The sequence below is a fragment of the Perognathus longimembris genome, chromosome 4 (assembly GCF_023159225.1).
Source record: "Perognathus longimembris pacificus isolate PPM17 chromosome 4, ASM2315922v1, whole genome shotgun sequence".
NCBI lineage: Eukaryota > Metazoa > Chordata > Mammalia > Rodentia > Heteromyidae > Perognathus > Perognathus longimembris.
The window spans coordinates 62573716-62595271 of NC_063164.1; the positions used below are offsets into that span (position 1 = coordinate 62573716).

The 21556-nt window shown below is 40.9% G+C and overlaps 1 protein-coding gene and 1 long non-coding RNA gene across 16 annotated transcripts in view; both read right to left on the bottom strand.

Moving 5' to 3' along the window:
• The window catches only part of Tanc1 (tetratricopeptide repeat, ankyrin repeat and coiled-coil containing 1), a 235544-nt gene that overhangs the window by 202123 nt on the left and 11865 nt on the right, over positions 1–21556 (bottom strand). The window lies entirely within an intron of this gene.
• Positions 15337–17079, bottom strand: LOC125350645. Its single transcript, XR_007210781.1, has 2 exons — positions 16502–17079; positions 15337–15435 (listed from the first exon to the last, which is right to left on the bottom strand). It is a non-coding gene; the product is annotated as an uncharacterized LOC125350645 (long non-coding RNA).

Below are 21556 nucleotides of genomic sequence, written 5' to 3' on the forward strand. Positions count from 1 at the left end.
TTTGTTAAGTCAATTTAACAGTTTAATTATGGAAGCTACTCAAAACTAAAAGGACTCAGCAGTACAGTATCTGCCTTGCCAATATGAGGCCTTAAATTCAAACCCCAGGAATAAAGGGGGAAAAAAACTAGAAGACCAATGTGCATTGCAATATTACTTAAAATCAAGTAATAATAGTTAAAATTACTGTTATAGCTAACAGGATAAAAGATAAAATTTGTACAATCTGTATGAATCACGTGAATAACATATTTTATTTATTTATTAATTATGGTACTGGGGATTGAACCCAGGATCTTGTTCATAGATCTTGGGCAATGGTATTACCACCATTTGAGCCACTCTCCCAAGTCCATTTGTATTTATACTTTGTTTTTCAGACTGGGCTTATATTACCTTTGTCAGAGCTTGCCTCAACTTCTCAGTCCCCCTACCATCACCTCCTGCGTAGCTGGGATTACAGATGAGCACCACTATACCCAGCTAAGAATACATATTGATATGAGATACTATACACTGTATATGTACAATAATATTAACCTATATCACAAAATATTTAACATATACCTTGTAAAAAATACCAAAAGAAGGATATACACCATTATTTTAAACTTCCTTTTTTGTTCTCTTTTATGTAAAATTAAAGGAAAGACAAGATTGTTTGACAGTAGGAAAGTTTACAAAGTATTCCCGCAAGACATGAAGTGCTGGTCCCAACAAAGAGGAAAACTAGAATGTGCACCCAACTCTCTATAGCATCCAGGACAAGCAGGAGAAGCCCAAAACTGAGTGCAAAGGGGAGTAAGGAGGCCTTTAAATCAGATGTAACCTGTGAGGAACACCTCAAACTCAGGAGTTGGGGTACGGCACCAATAAGTATAAGGCCAGAACTAGGAGCTAACTGCAGAAGGATTCTGAGAAATGTGGGCTTAAAGGAGACATATGATTTAAATAGGAATGGAGGAAAAGGAGCAAAATGAATAGAAACAGGCACTATTAAGACAGACCCTTTGACTGGAAGATTCCTCAATGGCCCATTCGGTGAGAACCTAAGATCTTGATCTGTGACAGAGGCAGGGTGCCTCTACTTAAAGTCTCCAAGTATCCCTCCACCTACCCTGTGACAGAGGGCTGCAGGACAGGGCAGATCACCTGTGTGATCTGCTTAGCCTCCAGCACATTTGGTGCAAAGGAAACCACCCACTTACAAAAATTAACATTTCACCCTGACACATATGCTTTGTAACAGATATCAACAAAAACACAGGGGAGCCAATGACCAACTCCAGTGTGGAGTAATCTTCAGTACTCACACACGGAGCCTGCTAGCCAACTACCTCCACCACCAGAGCTCAGTCCCCAGGAAGAAAGAACTCCAGAATGACCTCATGCCCACACAACAGTGCCACACCCTGCCAACTCTGTCACAACTGTAAGGGCTAGCAAACAACTAGCTTGTGCTAAACACTAAATGGACACATGCATCTCTTTTAATGGTGCCAACTAGTAAATAGTTGTTCAGAACTTGGTGGTAGAGTATTTGCTCAGCCAATATTTCCACCCCAGTTTAGAAATGGCAAAATTTAAACTCATTCTCATCTCTGTCCAGCTCCAAAGCTGTTAGCTTTCCACTTATGGATGGCTTAATAGGATTGGACAAACTTAAAAGCAAATGGGGAGGGGGGAGGCGAGGGAAAAATGAGGGAGGAGGTAACAAGTTGGATAAGAAATGTACTCACTGCCTTACGTATGAAACTGTAACCCCTCTGTACATTATTTTGACAATACAGAAATGAAAAAAAAAAGAAAATTTAACGATACTGTTAGTATCATTGGGAGAAAAAAAGAAATTTGATCAGTTCCTTCTTAATTCCTAGAAGTGAATTTCCTAGGAATTAACTTTAATTTTTTTTCTTTTCAATAAGAAAGCTGGACATGGTGGCATATAATATAATCCCAGCACTCAGGAGGCACAGGCAGAATTGAGTTCAAGGTCAGCCTGGGGTACATAGCAAGAGACTGTCACACACCCCAAAATTAATAAGAAAACATAAAAGTTAAAACTTGGAGCCAGGCACTGGTAGCTCACACTGTAATCTTACTCAGGAAGCTGAGATCTGAGGATCACAGTTTGAAGCCAGCACAGGTAAGAAAGTCTGTGACACTCTCATCTCCAAATAACCCACAGAAACCCAGAAGCTGAACTGTGGCTCAAAGTGGAAAAGCAAAAGAGCTCAGGGGACAGTGCCCAGGCCCAGAATTCAAGTCCCACCAAACTAATAACAGCAGCAAGAGAAACATCAAAACTTGGGAAGAAGAAAAAGGCAATCTGTGTTTATTTTATAATATAAGAAAAATGTTTTGTATTTATTAGAATATAAACTATAAAACATCACTATAAAATGGCATAAAGGTCATTTTTAAAAGAGGAAAACTGTTCAGTCCCATCACCTGAAATTCTTCCAACCTTCTTCTATGTAAATACTTATCTCTACATATATATACTTCAACGGGCCTAGCTTGTAACTGGCACTGAGTGAATGTATCAATAAGATATATAATACATTCTTTGGAGGAAAAAGAACATAAACACAATTATGATATCTTGTAGTTCTAACTTTATTCACATACCTTCCCTTTCCTCTTTTGTGAAAAGTTTAATTTATAGACTTATTGTTTGCTAAAGTAAAAGTTATGGGAATGTGTTTTCTCCTTCTTATAGGAATCAAGTTATATACTATTATTTTCAGATCATGGTTGTTGGCAGGTAACAAAAACCACAGTGAGGAAAATAGAAAACAAGGAGGAGGGTTTCCTGTATATGATACAGAGTAGATTGCTTTTATTTTTCTTTATTTTTAGAGTAGTAGGATCTGAATTCAGGGCCTTGTGTTTGCTAGGCAAGCACTATACCACTGTGCCATACCTCCAGTAGACTGCTACTTTTATTATTATTTATTTATTTATATCTATCTATCTATCTATCTATCTATCTATCTATCTATCTATCTATCTATCTATTTATTTGTTTGTTTGGCCAGTTCTGGGGCTTGGACTCAGGGCCTGAGCACTGTCCCTGGCTTCTTTTTGCTCAAGGCTAGCACTCTGCCATTTGAGCCACAGCGCCACTTCTGGCCATTTTCTGAATATGTGGTGCTGAAGAATTGAACCCAGGGCCTCATGTATACGAGGCAAGCACTCTTGCCACTAGGACATATCCCCAGCCGTAGACTGCTACTTTTAAACTGAATAGTTTAAAAACAGAAGAGCCAGGATTTGGTGGCTCATACCTATAATCCTAGCCATTCCGGAGGCAGAGTTCAAAGACTGGGCAGTCCATGAGACTATTATCTCCAATTAAGCACAGAAAAAAAGCCAGGAGTGGAGCTGTGGCTCAAGTGGTAGAGTGCTAGCCTTGAGAGAAGGAACTCAGGGACAGTATCCAAACCCAGAGTTCAAGTCCCAAGACTGGCAAAAGAAAAAAAAAGACTCTTTACTATGTCACTCTACCTGTCTTCCTGTACAGAGCTCTTGAGCTGTGAAACATTTTAACTGCTATGACCAGTTTTCCCCAAAACTCCTTTTGAAGTATTTGTTTCCATCTTTTTGCTATTAAACAATTACAATGAACATCCATGTGCTTTAACTTTGCACATTTGTGTAGTTATTTCATTGGTGTGTCTCTAGAACAGTTATTTTTGGTCAAATGGTTTATATGCAGCACGTGTCAAGGATACAGTCTGCAGAACTGTCTCTACTGGCCTCCCCAACACCCTGTACACCCTGTATAAGTGTGCTCATTTCCCATGACCTTATCTGCACAGGCTTTCTCCCTTTTAACAAACCAGCAGCATTCAGAGAACACCTACCATGTGATAGGCCTCATCTTAAAATTTCTGCATGAAGCCAGGTGGTGGTAGTTTACACCTGTAATCCAACTCGGGAGGCTGAGATTTGAATACCACAGCTCAAAGCCAGCTCAGGGAAGAAACGGATATGAGAGTCGTCTCCAATTACTAAAAAGCTGAAAGTGGAGCTGTGGCCCAAGTGTTAAGAGTACTAGCTTTGAGCAAAAACAGGTCAGGCCCCTTAGTGCAAGCCCCTGGACCAATCGCCCAACATACACACACAGTTGGGCATGTATTAATAATGGATTTTACAGAGACCTTGCAGAGGGAGATGCCCAAGCACATACTAGTCTTGTGTAATTGTTAGGAAACTAAAGCCCAGATATCTGACACAATTTGTTGAGGTCAGTTTGTCAAAGGTGCTGTGGAAAATGAACCCAGTTCATCATCTTCTAGAACACATGCTCACAGTCATGTCAAAAAGGTCAAAAAGGTCAAAATTCTGCTCAGTCACTCTAAATGGAACTGAATCATCTTTTTTCCCAGCAAAATCCATGGAAAATTCTGGTTTCAAGAACAATGGAAAGACTATTCGGATGGGGATGGGGTAACAGAATTCACATTTGAACAGTCTCTTTCTTAGAGACAGCTGCTGCATGGTTTTTGAAATACTGTTTCATCTCCTGGCTGAAAAGCACCCAAATATCCACTGGCTCTGTTAAAAGGTATTGCAAAACCTCAGATGACCCATTCTTTCTAAAATACTTGCTGAAATTTTTCTTCGTGCCCTGATTCTGATGACAAAGAGGTCATCCTAGACTCCAGACTCTAGAAAGAGATGAGCCATCACACCGTTCTGATAGAAAGCACAAGACCAATGAAAGGCTGGGGATCGTGTAGCTCTGCAGAAAAGCACCTGCCTAACATGATGGAGTGACTCTGTGTTCAATCCCCAACATCCTTCTCCCCGGGGGGGTGGGGGGTGGGGGGGGCGGGGAAGGGAAAAGGTGGGGAGGGAGGGGGGTATGAGGGAAAAGGTAATAAACTGTACAAGAAACGTATCCAATGCCTAACGTATGAAACTGTAACCTCTCTGTACATCAGTTTGATAATAAAAAATTTTAAAAAAAGAAATAAAAGCTAAAAAAATTAAAATTAAAATAAAGAACTTGGATTTTATCAATTTTTAGCCAGGTATACTTTTGCATACCTATAATTCCAGCATTTAGGGGGCCAAGGAAGGAGTTCAAGGCCTACCTGGGCTACCTGTTCACAAATAAACAGACAAACTAACAGGTACAGTAGCTCACAACTATAAACCTGAAGTCATGAGGATGGCAGCCAATAAAAATCAGAGCATGGCTGTTCATACCTATCTCCGGGGGGCACAAATCAAGCACAGGATATAAATGCACATCAGCTGAGGCATGAACCTGAGACCTGCCTCAAAAATAAATAAACAATGGCTGAAGTAATACCTGAAATGAGGTTATAGCTTAAGTAGAAGTTCATCTGCCTAGCAAGTAAGTGCAAGGCTGAGATCAAACCTCGGTGTCGCCACAAAAATAGAGAACCTTAGGTGGTTTGAAATTTGACAGTGTTAAAAAAAGTTATAATGCTGACTATAAAGAGATGGAGGGGGATATTAAAATAATATTTTCTTTTAAAAAAAAGGAAAAAGGGAGGGAAGGAGGAAAAGAAAAGAAGTATATGAGGAGGAGGTGCAAATGGAGCACAGAGAAATATCATAATGTTCCACAGGACAGCAAAATTTTAAAACACTAAAAACAACTACCTAACACATAGGAAAACATATAGGATCACATTAAATCAGAGTCTCCATAACTCAAACATACTTTAGAGTATATTTTTAAAGGCAAAGAATGGCTGTTTTAAACACACAGTCTTATTCTTTTCTCTCCATTTTCAAACTTTATAGAGCATCATTTAACATTTATAATTCTTAAAATATTTTAATTGCTGAGAGCACAGATGGAGGCGTGATTAATCCTAACTGAAATAATGTATGTGGAAGGTGGAAACTTAATCACCACCAACACCCATGAATGGTATTATTGTCAGAGTATGAAATAACCAGAATTCTGCATAATGTCATTAGAGCACTGTAGCATGTATTATTTTTATGTTCTGCCACTTGGTTTCCAGCTCACATGATACTGTTCAACATTAACCATTTCTTGTAGTACATATACACAATGGAATTCTATGCCTCTATCAGAAAGAATGACATTGCCCCATTCGTAAGGAAATGGAAGGACTTGGAAAAAATTATACTAAGTGAAGTGAGCCAGACCCAAAGAAAAATGGACTCTATGGTTTCCCTCATAGGGAATAATTAGTACACATCTCAGATAGTCCTACCAGAAGATCACAATAGCCCAAAAGCTATGCCCTTATGAACATATAAGATGATGCTAAGTGAAATGAACTCCACGTTATGGAAACAAGTGTTATATCATTGTTGTAATTATTTTCAACATGCCATGTGAAACCCTACATTTTTTTTTCTCTTGTATTCCCTTCCTGTGGATTTATCCCCGCTATCACTGTATCTCATCTTAGTACACTGGATACTGTACATACGTGTATTAGAACTAGGGAAGGGAAAGGGAATACCAAAATCAAAAGACAAAGGATAAAAAGACAAATGATTCCTAAAGCAATACTTACAAAACCATTTGGTGTAAACCAACTGTATAACTCATGGGGTGGAGAGGGAAACGGGGAGGAGAGGGAAACAGGGAGGGGGGAAGCAGGGGGAAGAATGAGGGAGGAGGAAACAAGTTGGATAAGAAATGTACTCATTGCCTTACATATGAAACTGTGGCTCAAGTGTAATGTTAGCCTTGAGCAAAAAAGCTCAGGGGCCCACACCCAGGTCCCCCTGAGTGTAAACTGTGGAATCTGCATTTAAAAAATAATAATGGGGTGCTGGTAGCTCACACCAGTAACTGTAGTTACTCAGGAGGCTTGAGAGCTGGAGGATTATAGTTTGAGAAACCAGCCCATGCAGAAAAAATTGCTAGACAACATATCCAAAATAACCAGTAAATAGGATGGCTAGAGGCATGGCTCAAGTGGTATAGTAGCAGTCTGACGAGCACTGAGGTCCAGAGTTCAAACCCCAATACAAAATAAATAGACAGGCAGATAGATGCCAAACAATACAATGGATTTGAAATAAAAAGCCTAACTTTCTTCTGTCACAGACATTTACATTTTGATTTTCTAATCTAGCAAATCCTCCGACTTCAGTATCTTAACTAGAAATTTACACATAAGTGTCCTTTATATTTCATTAGTGATAGTGTGTTTTAATTGTAAATTCTCTCTGACTTTTTCTCCACTGATCTTCTAAAGCTGAAGGCCAGGGTCCAATTTCTGGCTGAACTCTACCTTCATTTTCACAGGCTTACATCACAGGTCCCAAACTCCTGGCTATGGAAGGAAGACCTAACCCTCCATCTCTATGTATTCCTCCTCTCCCACCCTGGCATTTCCTCTCTCTACTTCTTATAGTGCAACCTTGACCAGTACTCTACATTCCTTCTTACCCCTCTACATCTTATCAATTTTTGTATCTTCATATTCCTCTCTTGCTTTCCCACCATTGCCCAAGTTCCAGTTACCAACTCAATGGAAAGAAGTTTCCAGGTTTCCTGGCCTCCTTCCTATTCCCAACAACCAAGGGCAGATGTGACTCTATGAGTGATTCCATCGCCTACAGAATCAAGTCTAGTTTCTTTTTTTGGGGCCAGTCCTGGGCCTTGGACTCAGGGCCTGAGCACCACCCCTGGCTTCTTCCCGCTCAAAGCTAGCACTCTGCCACCTAAGCCACAGCGCCCCTTCTGGCCGTTTTCCACATATGTGGTGCTGGGGAATCGAACCAAGAGCTTCATGTGTAGGAGGCAAGCGCTCTTGCCACTAGGCCATATTCCCAGCCCTCAAGTCTAGTTTCTTCACAACTCTAGTTTCTTCTTCCTTGAGGCTTCCAGGCCTCACTTCCCAGACCTGTCTACTTTTTGAGTTCCATCAGGCAGACCCACGGTGGAGATGGTTTTGAACACTCCTTCCTATCCAGTGCTCAAGCTGCGGTTTTGGCTGCAACCCATCCTACTTGGTTACTTACTAGTTCTTACTCAATCCCGCAAAACAGGTATAATCTTTACTTGAAGCACAAGAGCTCTCAACCCTTGTGTCAGAAGAAATCAATGTTCTCGTACTCTGACCCTGCCTCTGCCTCTGCCTCAAGTAAGTCCTACCAGTTAACATCTCCATGTTGAATTTACCCATGACAGCCTTGCTCAATACATTTTAAATGTTGTTTTGCTGTTTTTTTGGGTTAGTGGTGGGGCTTGAACTCAGAGCCTCAGTGCTGTCCCCAAGCTCTTTTGCTCAAGGCTAGCACTCTACCACTTCAAGCCACAGAACCACTTCCACTTCGGGTTGTTGTTGTTGTTTGTTTTGGTGGTTAATTGGAGATAAGACTCTCACAGGGACTCTTCAGCCAGGGATGGCTTTGAACTGCAAGCCTCAGATCTCAGCCTCCTGAGAAACTAGTATTACAGGTGTGAGCCACCAGTGCCAGGTCATTTTAAGTTCTTTAGAACATAAACAATACCTTTTTCCATCTTCGTAACTACCTTTTCCATCTTTGTAACTATCAGAGTTTCATATGACTTAATACTCACTCAAACAAGGGCTTGGAACTTACAAATACATGCCAAATTCTACCCTAGATCTGTTGTAAACATAATCCCTCTTTTTCAGAGGAAGAAACTGAGGCTCTTAGGTTAATAAGGAATTTCTGCAATGGCATTAGGAATATACTGAAATTTCACCAAGTCTGCTCTCCTCCAGAATCGTTACTCTTTCCTTAATGCTGTTCCACATATGGCAGGATGCTAAAAGTGAGAAGGTCAAATGCACTGCAAAATACAACAGAAATGAGGGATATAGCAGCTTCATCTTTGTTATGGACAATCCAAAGGAACCATCCCTTCCAAAGCAATTCCAAAGTCAACTAAGCAATCTAGAAAGTAGATCTGAATGGCAGAAAAGCAAAAGGATATTCTATCTGGATGTGGTGGTTCAGGCTTCTACTTCTACTTAGGAGATGGAGATGGCAAGAATCTCAGCCAGCAGTCCTAGCAGAAGATCACAATAACTCAATAGCTATATACATATGATTATATAAGACAATACTAAGCAAAATGAACTCCCAAGATACGGAAACAAGAGGTTTTTCATTGTTATTGTTTTTAATGTACTATGTGAAATTGTTTCTTTTTTTCTTTCATTTTCTTCCCTAAGGTTTATCCTCTATTGTTACTGTATTTTATTCTGGTACCCTGGATATTGCAGATATGTTTATCTAAATTAGGGAAGGGAAGAGGAACATCAAAATGGTGAGACAAAGGATAAAGGGTGAACCAATTCAACAGTGATACTCACAAGACACAACAGTGATACTCACAAGACAATATGTTGGAAATTAACTGTACATTGGGGGATGACTGGGGGAGAGGGAAGGTAGGAGAAAATGAGGGAGAGGGTAACAAGTCTGACAAGAAATGTACTCACTACCTTATGTATCCTAATTGTAACCACTTTGTACATCACCTTGACAATAAAATTAAATTTAAAAAAATGTTAACTAGAATCTATCTTGAATGGCTGGCCACAGTAGCATACATCTTCATCCCACAAATAAGAAAATTGTAGTATAGGCCAACTAAAGAACAAAGTAGAAGCTTACTTCAAAATATGGCCAACACAAAAAGGACTTAGAGGAGTGACTCAGGTGGTAGAACGTCTGCCTAGCAAGTACTAGGTCCTGAATTCAAAACCCCAGTACCACCCAAAACAGAGTTTGTTTTCAGTATCATTTTTATTGACATACATTAGTAGTACAAAGGGGTTTCAGTATGACATGCCCATGCATGCATACCATGTATCCCAATCAAACTCATCCTCTTATCATTCACCTTTATCCTCTACCCCTCCTTCTAAGATTTCAACAGATGTCATTGTTCTATTTTCACATATGCAAATAAAGTAATTTGACCATATTCCTCCTCATTCACTCATAGTTCACTTTTCCCTCTCCTTTTGGTACCACCCTCCCCCAAAGAGTGTTTTCCTGTCATTCATTTGTTTAATATTCTTTTTGTTTGCTTGTTTGTTTAATATTCTTAACAAATTAGTCAGCTTACTATGGGACCTGGAGATATATGAAAAATCATCTCCAAACTGCACACAAGTGAGAATACCTGTACCTGGTCTTTGAGAAGTGAATCAAGACAATGAGCACTCATGCCAGGCTCTGCTGGCTCAAGCCTGTAATCCTACTACTCAAGAGGCTGAGCTCTAAGGATCCCAATTCAAAGCCAGCCCAGGCAGCAAAGTCCATGAGACTCTTATCTCTAACCACCAGAAAACCAAAAGTAGCACTGTGGCTCTAAGCGGTAAAGCACTAGCCTTGAGCACAAAAGCTCAGAGGAGGCCCTGGGTTCAAGCCCCATGACCAACAAAAGGAAAAAAAAAAGAATGAATACTTAGCATTGGTAATTCTGGCTACTCAGAAACCTGAAATCTGAGATTTATAGTTCAAGGCCAGCCAGGACAGAAAAATCTTTAAGCCAGAAATGGAGGTGTGGTTCAAGTGGTAGACGGCCAGCCTTGAGGGAAAAGCCAAGCACAAGGCCCTGAGTTTAAGCCCAATACCAGAAAAGACAAAGAGAGGGGGAGAGAGGGAGAGAGGGAGAGAGGGAGGGAGGGAGGGGGGTGAGAGGGAGGGAGGACAGGAGGGAGGGAGAGAAGGAAGGAAAGGAGGGAGGGAGGGAAAGAAGGAAGGAAGGGAGAAAAAGAAAAAAAGAATGAACATTTAGCAAGAAGCCTGGCTCAGAGAAGGAGCTCCATAGGCTGCTGATAACTGAACAAACCAAACAGTAAGTAAGACTTCCTCTAGTCCCACTTCCCTGTCTGCTTTAGGACTAAAGAAAAGAGCTGGGAACGGAGAAGCCAAGTACTATACAGAGACAGGAAGTCTCATAAGAAGTTCCACCTCCCTCCCCTACCTGAAGAAAATAAACAACAGAAAGCAGTTAATGAACTCAAATCTGATAGGCTGATAAAGAAGAAAAAAATTATGCTAACGGTAACCAGACACAAAAGACAAAAGCTGAAACCAAAACCACCATTATCAACTCCTATCAGCCACAGCCACATAGGAGCGAGTGGAAGGCTTCTCAAGAGTGGAGGAGATGTGTTAGGGAAGCAATATACACAGCTCTCCCATGCTTGCAAAAAAGCAATGTGTGGTCAGTGAGCATACACACAAGCCTCATCTGCCTCCCCAAATCAAGTCAGGTGTTGGATGCTATTCCACCAAATTCCAAAACCTTTGAGAATACCAGAAACTCAAGTTCTCAGAAGCTCCAGGAGGCCATGTAATCCACCCAAGGTCACTCTAGGACTCATGGACTTTAACCCAGGCTGTCTGCCTTCAATGCCTGTACTCCCCAAAGAAAGTCATACTTGACAAAGAGGAATTAGTTACAGCTAATTAAAAGCAAATGCTCTAATAAATAGTTGGTCAAGTTTAAAACCCAAGTTTCAAACAGGTGAGGATTTTTCCAGTAAATTGGAGATGGTGGGTAACTGGAAATTGAACTTACAGACTATGTAGTGTGTGTGTTTTACTGGTGAGCAACATAAGGCATCACTATGCCAGGCCAGTGCTCTATTGATGAGCTACAACCCCTCCCAAACCCTTCATGAGTTTTAAGCAGTGACAAACCTAGCCCACTCCTAGGCAAATCAGCAACCCCAGAATACAACCCCTCATTCTCCACATCTCAGGATTCCGAACCTCCTCCAGCCTCTTTGCATACTCAAGAAAAATACCAAGAATCTAATTTCACTGTTCTGAAGAACACACCTAATTTTGAGGGTTTGCTACTTCTGATTGTTAATCCAAAAACCAAAATGCATCTTTAGCAGGATACAGATGCAGATGAGTTCCTAAAAATAAGCACTTTTCCTACGTGCTGCTTTTGTGGTTGTGTTGTTCATCAATGTCAATTTGTTTGAAAAGCCATCAAAAGCTCCCAGGAATGAAATTAACAGATATCCTAGACCATTTAAGTCAAACATTCTCACAATGTAGGATCTTATTGCAGTCTGTATTACTCAGTCTAGAAACCTGATATAAATGTAGATTTCCAAGTCCTATCCCAGACCTACACAAGCACTGTTCAAAGGTAGAGCCTGGATATCTTCCTGAGTAAAGATCCTGGGTGATTCCACTGACCCACACCTCCCCAGAATTAAATCCCAGCAAAGGAATTCCTACAGGAAAGCTAGATGTCATTTAAGTACCACATTTCCACCTACCTAATAGGCATTTCCAACTGACATTCTTGAGGGCCCCAAATTCTATCCCACCCCACCCCCACTCCAGAGAAAGAGCTGAGTTATAGTGTCATTCATCTTTGACACCTTGCTGCCCCACCTGGAAACTACCTTCGATTGGCTGCCAAGTATTCCTTCTATTCTAGAAGCTTCTATTTCACTGCAAGAATCATCTCTAATAGTTATTTGTGTTCTTTTCCCTCTTTATTAACTAAAATTTATGGGAGATTGTTTATTTTGATTGAGCTCCTAGAATAGGCCCTGACAAACCAACCCCAAAATGACTCCCTCATGCTAAGATTCCATGTCACTAAAATGAAACCTAAACCGTCTACTTCCAAGATCTGATCTTTTGAGAAGGATCAGAGAGACAGAGACAGAGAGAAAAGATAGGCAAATTCCCAAACAAGACAGTTTAAAAAAAAGAAGAAAGAAAACATAAATCACAGCAACCAATCAAAAGGCACCTAGTCATTCTAAGAAAAAGTCTCCTCTTCTTTAACCATACAAGAAAGGCAGCCTGACCTTAAACAATCTGCTTGCCTCATGGTGTGGTTTTCTTGTTCCTATTCAAGCTACCTTCCAGCTCTGCCGGTAGAGCTCTTGTCTCTGTAGAATGGATGCTGCCTAATTCATAATTTGCTAATAAAAGTTGATGAGATCCCAAAAATTCAGTTGGTTGAAATTTTGTTCTGGGGGGCTGGGGATATGGCCTAGTGGCAAGAGTGCCTGCCTCATATACATGAGGCCCTGGGTTCGATTCCCCAGCACCACATATACAGAAAATGGCCAGAAGTGGCGCTGTGGCTCAGTGGCAGAGTGCTAGCCTTAAGCAAAAAGAAGCCAGGGACAGTGCTCAGGCCCAGAGTCCAAGCCCCAGGACTGGCCAAAAAAAAAAGAATCTCACAGGAAATTTTGTTCTGGAAGTATGATGACACAGGACAGTCATCAGAGTTCAAATCCTGAGTGAGCCAGGTTACCTTGAGCCCATTTCCTTTACTGCAAAGCAAGGATGACAGCAGCACCCTAAAAAAAGTTTTTGTTGGAGGTGGTAGTAAAATTTCATAAGGTAACCATCTTAAGAACACACTAGAAGGTTCTGTTGTCCCCACTAACTCAGGCCTCAAACATCATCTGAACTTGACCTACTTCAAAAGCCTCCTTACAGGGCTGGGGATATGGCCTAGTGGCAAGAGCGCCTGCCTCTTATACATGAAGCCCTGGGTTCGATTCCCCAGCACCACATATACAGAAAATGGCCAGAAGTGGCGCTGCAGCTCAAGTGGCAGAGTGCTAGCCTTGAGCAAAAAGAAGCCAGGGACAGTGCTCAGCCCCTGAGTCCAAGGCCCAGGACTGGCAAAAAAAAAAAAAAAAAGCCTCCTTACAGAGAGCCCTTGCCACCCACCTGTCCACACAATCATCTCCTCTCCTCCACATCACTGTTTGCCAAGGCTCTGCTTCAATACAGAGATCTGATTACTTCATCTCTCTGCTGAAAGGCCTCTGACAGCTATCACTTGCTCACAGGATCAAGTCCACACTTCTCCTGGCACATGCACATAAGGCCTTTGCAATCTGGCTCTCTCCTCCCCTCCACACCAAATGCTAGGCACCGTCTGTTCTAGTCACAACCCCCAAAACATGACTTGCATTTTCCTGCCTCCTAGCCTCTGCTCATTGTACTCCCTTCATCCTGAAAGGCCCTTACTCCTTCCCCACCTGGCAAGATCCTACACATGCTTCATCTTCTCCCTCTGCTCCCTGAAGCCTCCTGCTCTGGCACTGGTGCCAGCTCTTCCTCCTCCTCTCTCCTGCCACAGCAGTCTCCTGCATGTCTAGTCTTCTCTGAGTGACACAACCCTGGGCCTCAAACTCTGGAGCACACAATGACAGCCCTCAATAAGTATTTGTTAGAAAAGTTAATGCAAGGCATTCATTACCCTTTAACAAATGAAAATAGTTTCTAAAGCGTCAAGCCGTTAATACCTTCCTGGTAACTTCTGACCTCCATCAACTCATCAGGACAATATGTTTCCTGAACTAGTTAAGTCTGTTCTAAAGGAAAAGAAGCCAGGGCTGGGAATATGGCCTAGTGGCAAGAGTGCTTGCCTCGTACACATGAAGCCCGGGGTCAATTCCTCAGCACCACGTATATAGAAAAGGCCAGAGGTGGCATTGTGGCTCAAGTGGCAGAATGCTAGCCCTGAGCAAAAAAAGAAGCCAGGGACAGTGCTCAGGCCCTGAGTCCAAACCCCAGGACTGGCAAAAAAAAAAAAAAAAAAAAAAAAAGACTCAAGGAAAAGAAGCAAAAAGGCCCTGTGAAGGTACAACCTTGATGAAATCCACTGCCTTAGCAATTGGTAACTGTTCTTCTAGAAGTGACATGAAATCATGCTGTTTGATTCCTCCCAGCTGGATTTTTTGGTATGGACAAGACAAAAAGGTCCCTCTTACATAAACAAAATATTTTGGAAAGGAAGAGACCAACAAAACTGTTAATTGGGGGGAAAGTGTAAAAAGCTCAAGTGCAGCTGGACCTGAATGTCCTTAAGGAATAAAGTTCAATCTCTAGAACTGGAAAACTTCCTATACAGGAAGCAGTGTGACCCCTTGTCTGGCTGAGACCCTGCCTGTACAAGCCAGAGTGCCCAAGATTTAAAGACAACTGACAGAAGAACACTTTTTGGGTTACTCGTAAATGCCAAGAATGCAAACCCCCAAACATCCAAGCAGTCTCTAAACAGTTCCTTGGTGTCTCCTGTTAAAAACAGAACATATGGGGCTAGGAATATGGCCTAGTGGTAGAGTACTTACCTAGCATGCATGAAGCCCTGGGTTCAATTCCTCAGTACCACATAAACAGAAAAAGCCAGAAGTGGTGCTGTGGCTCTCAAGTAATAGAGTGCTAGCTTTGAGCAAAAAGAAGCCAGGGTCAGTACTCAGGCCCTGAGTTCAAGCCCCAGGACTGGCCAAAAAAAAAAACAAAAAAACAAAAACCACAACCCGAGAACAGAACATACTCATTCTGCCTTCATACGACTCTTAGTATTTGGTTTGTTGTTGTGGGGAGGGGGAGTGCTGAGGATTCAACCCAGGGCCTTGCCCATGCTAGTGCTCTACCATGAGATACATCCCCAGATCCATTAAAGACCTGGGTCTTCAAAGAAACATGGACTATATGGTCTCCCTTATAGGAAATAATTAGCACAGGTTTAGGCAAGTCACAGCTGAGGATCACAGGAGCCCAACAGCTATAACCTTATGAACACATAAGATAATGCTAAGTGAAATGAACTCCATGTTATGGAAACGATTGTTGTATCACAGTTGTAAATACTTTCAACGTGCCATATGTAACTGTAGCCTCTATTATTGATGATATTCCTGTATCATCTTCCTGTGGTTATACCTACACTATCTCTGTATCTTATCTGAGTATATTGGAAACCGTGTATACTGGTATTGTTGTGCCAAGTCGCGAAACGACCACCAAGAAGGCCACCGACACTCAGACGTTCCAAAATGCAAAAAAGCAAGGCAAGGCTTTATTTAAGCGAGCTGCAACTTGGGCCTCGTCCTACCCACCGACACAGCGGAGGTTAGGAGGAAGCCCCGAGCTACAATTCCACAGGGCTTATAAAGGCAAAAAACAAAGTTACAACAATCAGGTGTTCAAGCAAGCAAGATTAGGACACAGGTACAAATCTGATTGGCTCAGGGTTCAAGGCATTCTAGGGGTGGTCAGAGTTAAGCATTCCCAGCTGTTAAGAGTTCTAGACCGACTGGGCCCTAATGGGCTTGTCCTCAGTCTGCTCACAGGGCCTGCTTATCTCAGGTTCACGTGGTAAAGTGGGGTTCACGTGGTAAAGTGGGGTTCACGTTGTAAGGTGGGGTTCACGTGGTAAAGTGGGGCCTGACTTCAAAGTCTGGCACTTCATTATTAGAACCAGGAAATTGGAAGGGACTACCAAAATCGAGAGACACGGGGTAAAAAAAAGACAAACAACTACAAAACCAATACTTACAAACTGTTTGATGAAAATCAACTGAACAACTCATGGGGGGGGAAGGGGGAAGGGAAAGAGGGAGGGGGAGGGGGGAATGGGGAATGAGGGATGAGGTAGCAGTATAAGAAATGTATCCAATGCCTAATGTATGAAACTGTAACCTCTCTGTAATTCAGTTTGATAATAAAAATATATTTAAAAAAAAAAGACATGGGTCTTTAATAAGACACAATGTCAGCTGTGAGGATTTCTCCTCCACCCATCTGGGACCTCTCTAGGGAAGCCTGCTTTCTTGGCAGGCAACAGCCCTGTTCATAAATAAGCATGTATGTTATTACTTGAGTATGGTGTACAAACTTATTCCATCTAAATAAAATAAAAGCTTATTGTTCTAAACCACCAAGAAAAACACTACTCAAAGTTAGGGATTTTCTCATGTTCTCACAGTCTCAGTAAGTAAATACATTTCTTTACATACTGATTTTCATAAAAACCAGACAGACAGCTTATTAATAATATTCTTGGGTCTATAATAAAATACAATGCCCATTTTTTGTCTTCCAGTCCTTCTCTATAAATCATCATATAAAACCATCCCATCTGTCTGCTCAAACCATTTTCTAGTTATCTATTTAATACACTCACCTATACAGATTATCTTGAAACCAAGGTCTTACTAAACTTCTGTACAGAACAAGAACCTTAAAATGAACAAATTTTAAAAGACTCACAACAAGTAAAAACTTCTATTTAAGAGCTGATCCAGAAAGTTGAATTATAGATATGGTAAGAAAGCCAGGTGTGGTGGTACACACCTGTACCTCCAGCACCAGGGAGTTGACGCAGAGGATAGCAAGTTAGGGGCCATCATAAGCCACTTAGCAAGTACAAAGTCAACTGGAACAAGAAAGCAATACCCTACATATAAAAATAAAAAAATAACTAACATGCTAAATTAGTAGAAGATGGTTTAAGAGGCTCTGAGCCAACTATGGTCATAAGTAAGTAGTTTATAGGATTTCATTTTTTGTTTTTGTTTTTTTTTTTTTTTTGCCAGTCCTGGGCCTTGGACTCAGGGCCTGAGCACTGTCCCTGGCTTCTTCCCGCTCAAGGCTAGCACTCTGCCACTTGAGCCACAGCGCCGCTTCTGGCCGTTTTCTGTATATGTGGTGCTGGGGAATCGAACCTAGGGCCTCGGGTATACCGAGGCAGGCACTCTTGCCACTAGGCTATATCCCCAGCCCCGGATTTCATTTTTTGGTCTTGACAGAAATTTTAGGAATCAGAAACTACTGTCCGCATTTCACAGGTATAGAAACAGGTCAAGTAAATTGCCAGAGCCACACACATACAAAAGCCAGGTTCACGGTGTCAAAGATCATGCTTTTAGAGCAGGGGGCATAACTCAGTGGTGAAACACTTGCCTAGTAGGTTATGTATAAGGCCTAGGGTTTGATTGCTGGAACCATATAAAGGGCTAGACGTAGTGACACACAAGCATAGTAACAGCAAAGGGCTAAGGCAGATGGATCACTTGAACCAAAGAGTTTGAGACTAGCCTGGTAAGCATAACAAAAAGAGTATCTATGATTTAGGCATTTGTAATCCTTGCTACTTAACAGGCTGAGATCTGAGATTCAAATCAAAGCCAGTCTGGGTAAAAAAAGTCTGCTAGACATCATCTCCAAAGTAACAAGCAAAAGTGGTTGGAAGCATGGCTCAAATAGACAATGTACACATAAAATTAATTCCCTGTGGGTGTCCTTAAATTTATGTTCTTGCATTTGCAGAAGTATTTATCAGAAAAACATTTGGCTAAAAATGTATTTAGTACAGCCAGTTGCTGGTGGCTCACACCAGTAATTCTAGTTACTTAGGAAGCTAAGATCTGAGGATCTTGGTTCAAAGCCAGCCCAGGCAGGAAAGTCTGTGAGACTCTTATCTCCAATTAACCACCAAAAAGCCAGAAGGACAGCTGTGGCTCAAGTGGTAGAATGCTAGCCTTGAGCATATAAGCTCAAAGATAGTGCCCAGGACCTTAGTTCAAGCTTAGGATTGGTGTGCCCATGCGCACACGCACGCGCACACACACATACACACACAAAATATATATCCAATAAAAGTAAAATTAATGTGAATTGATAAATGATTATGCTAGAAAAATTCCTTTAGAGAATAGTATTTTGTTGTTACAACTTGGATACCCTGTCATTCTGAATAAAAATCAACCACAAACTGCTTAGCAGCCAAGCCACTTTACCTGTGACATATCATTTATAGTCTTTAAGATACACAAGGCTGAAAACTATATTTAACAAGGCAAATAATTGTGGGTACAATCCAAACACACTCGAAATAAATTCAATTGACATCTCCTTGCTATTCTAATTAGCTGTTTCCAAACAAATTCCAAGCTATTATATTTTTATACTAAGAGCAAGCTACGTCTTATAAATTTTCAAACTTAAATTCCCAAATCATAGGGGTAAAGGACACAAATGGAGAATACAGAATGCCCTATAAGTTTTAAAAGTTGGGAGGACAGGACTGCAGGCATCAAAATATTTTTCTACATTTAAAAAGACTAAAGGAACAAAACAACAGAAACAACCCACGGTGCAATATGTGAACTTTGACTAAATCATGATTGCAAAAAAACAAAAATGGTAACAAGGGATAGTAGGATTTTTTTAATTGTTCATTTTACTTGATGAGAGAATCTCTTTAAGGACTTAGAAATGCATAACAAAGTTTACATGGTGTCTGAGATTTGCTTTAAATTATTTCAAAAACAGAACAACTATCATTGGTTTCTGGCCAAAAGATGCATAAAAAGTAATTTCTGGGCTGGGAATATGGCCTAGTGGCAAGAGTGTTTGCCTCGTATTCTCTAGGTTCAATTCCTCGGCACTACATATATAGAAAAGGCCAGAAGTGGTGCTGTGGCTCAAGTGGCAGAATACTAGCCTTGAGCAAAAAGCCAAGGACAGTGCTCAGGCCCTGAGTCCAAGGCCCAGGACTGGCAAAAAAAAGTAATTTCTACAGTTCTATGCATCTGAGAAATGAGTACTCTATTTCCCTTCAAAGAAATTCAAAATGAACTTTAGATCTTGCTCAAAAACCTTTCAACTAAAAACCATGCTCTGTTTACTTTGGTTAACCCAACTTTCCAACTTATTGGTCTATGGGACCTTTTCTCATTATACAGCACCCATTAGTTTTCTGGGAATCAGTTCCCCGAGGAACAGAGATAATGCCCAGGCCCTGTGTTCAAGCCCCAAAACTGGCACAAACAAACAAACAAACAAAAAATAACCAGAGCAAAAAAGGTTGGAGCAGTTGCTCAAGTAGTAGAGTGTTACATGAAATCTACAAGCAAAGCCAAAATCGTAGACGCAAACAATAGAAGGGTAGTTGCAAAGGATGTGGAGAAAAGAAATGAGGAGAGACTGGTCAAAAGATAATAAAATGAACAAGTTTCAAGGAATTAAAGGTATAGTGTGGGTGAGTGATGGAAGTATCCATTAATTCCATGTGACAATCATATTATGTATACATATTCAAATCATAATGTTACACATCTTGAATACATTTAATCTTACTTTTCAGTTAGTTTTAAAATTTAAAAAGAAAAAAAAAACGGTGCTGGAATGAAAATGATTCTAGTTTGGATTCTTCACTCAGAATCTCCTTGATCTCCTAGTTCTCATACATGTTCAGTGTTCTCTGCTTTCCTGAGATTGCCAATGGCTTTTGGTAAGAGAACTCCCAGAGTAAATGGTGCAGGATGATGTTTGAAACCTGTGGGTTGTCTTTCTCTCAAAGGACAAACAGGTCAGTTGTTTCTTGGTTTTGAAATGACCAACATAGGGTAGGACTCCTAATCATCAAAAAGCCTACAACCCACCAACAAATGGATAACTTAATCGTAAAGGGCAGAAAGAACTGGGGACAAAGAACTAAAGAACTGAAAAGGCAAAGCATTATTATAATTAATGTATTGATAATGTGATCGCATATGAGCAATGCACCAAGAGGAGTAAATGCTGAAAGAACCACTGAAATGTGGAAAGGGAAGAGGAGAAAAATGTCATAAGAAAGCAGTATCTTAGCTAAACCCCAAAGGATCATGAAAATGTACTGTAGGGGGAATGGAGAAGACTGTTATCAAAGGCCACACATTATTAATATCTAGGTTGGCCTACTTCATGATTCTCCTGTCTTATCTAAGTGCTGAGTTCACGAGTGTATGCCACCAGGCTTGGGTTCATTAAAAAAACAAAACAAAACAAAAAACACTTTTTAAAGAGTGTCTAAAACAAAATATTTAGTTCATTGTTATTAATAACACAATGCCAAAAAATGAGAAAAATCTCATTTTCTCATCATTTTATAAAAAGATATTTTCTTATCTGGATGCCAATGGTTCATGCCTGTAAGCTACCTACTTAGGACCTTGAGATCAGAAGACCAAGGTTCAAAGTGAACCCCAAACAGGCAAATCTGAGACTATCTCTAACCCAAAAAAGCCAGAATTAGAGGTGTATGTAACTCATGTGATAGAGTACCAGCTTTCCATATAAGAGCATGAGGCCCTGAGTTTAAGACCCGGTTCTAGAGGATGGAAGCATGGTTCAGGTGGTAGAGCATTAGGCAATGAGCAAAAGTGTCAGCTATCAGGCCCAAGGCCAGGTCTCAGGAAAAAAAAAAAAAAAAAAAAGACCCACTGGCACATATGCATGCAGACACATTTTTTTCTTGTTCCCAATACTCTAATTCTATTTACTCTAATAGGATAGCATTAGCATCACTCTACACTTATTTTGCAAGAATCTTTGTAAGTCACTTGCCCCCTTGAAAGGATCAGTTTAATTAGATAGTATGACCCAAAAATCTCTTTAAATGGATAGAGTTCATATTATCGGAAAAGAATAAAAATGAGGATACCACCATCAACTCTAAGTCATAAAATGTCCCCTTTCCCTGTGTGACCTCACATACCTAAGTGACAGGATGATATCAAATATATCAGTCAGTACAACTCTGATATATACATGTACATTGTCAGGTTTTTAAAGTAGGTAGCCGGTAAAGGAGAACACCATGCCGTATTCAGGCAGGAAAGAAAGTTTATTACCGAACTGCTGGCCTGTGACCAAGATGATCCATGGCCTGAGAGAAGGGAGAGAGAGAGAGCCCCCCACCCAGCCTTGCCTTATATCTAGGGCAGGGGCAAGGGGTGTGGCCAGGTGGATTAGGATGTGA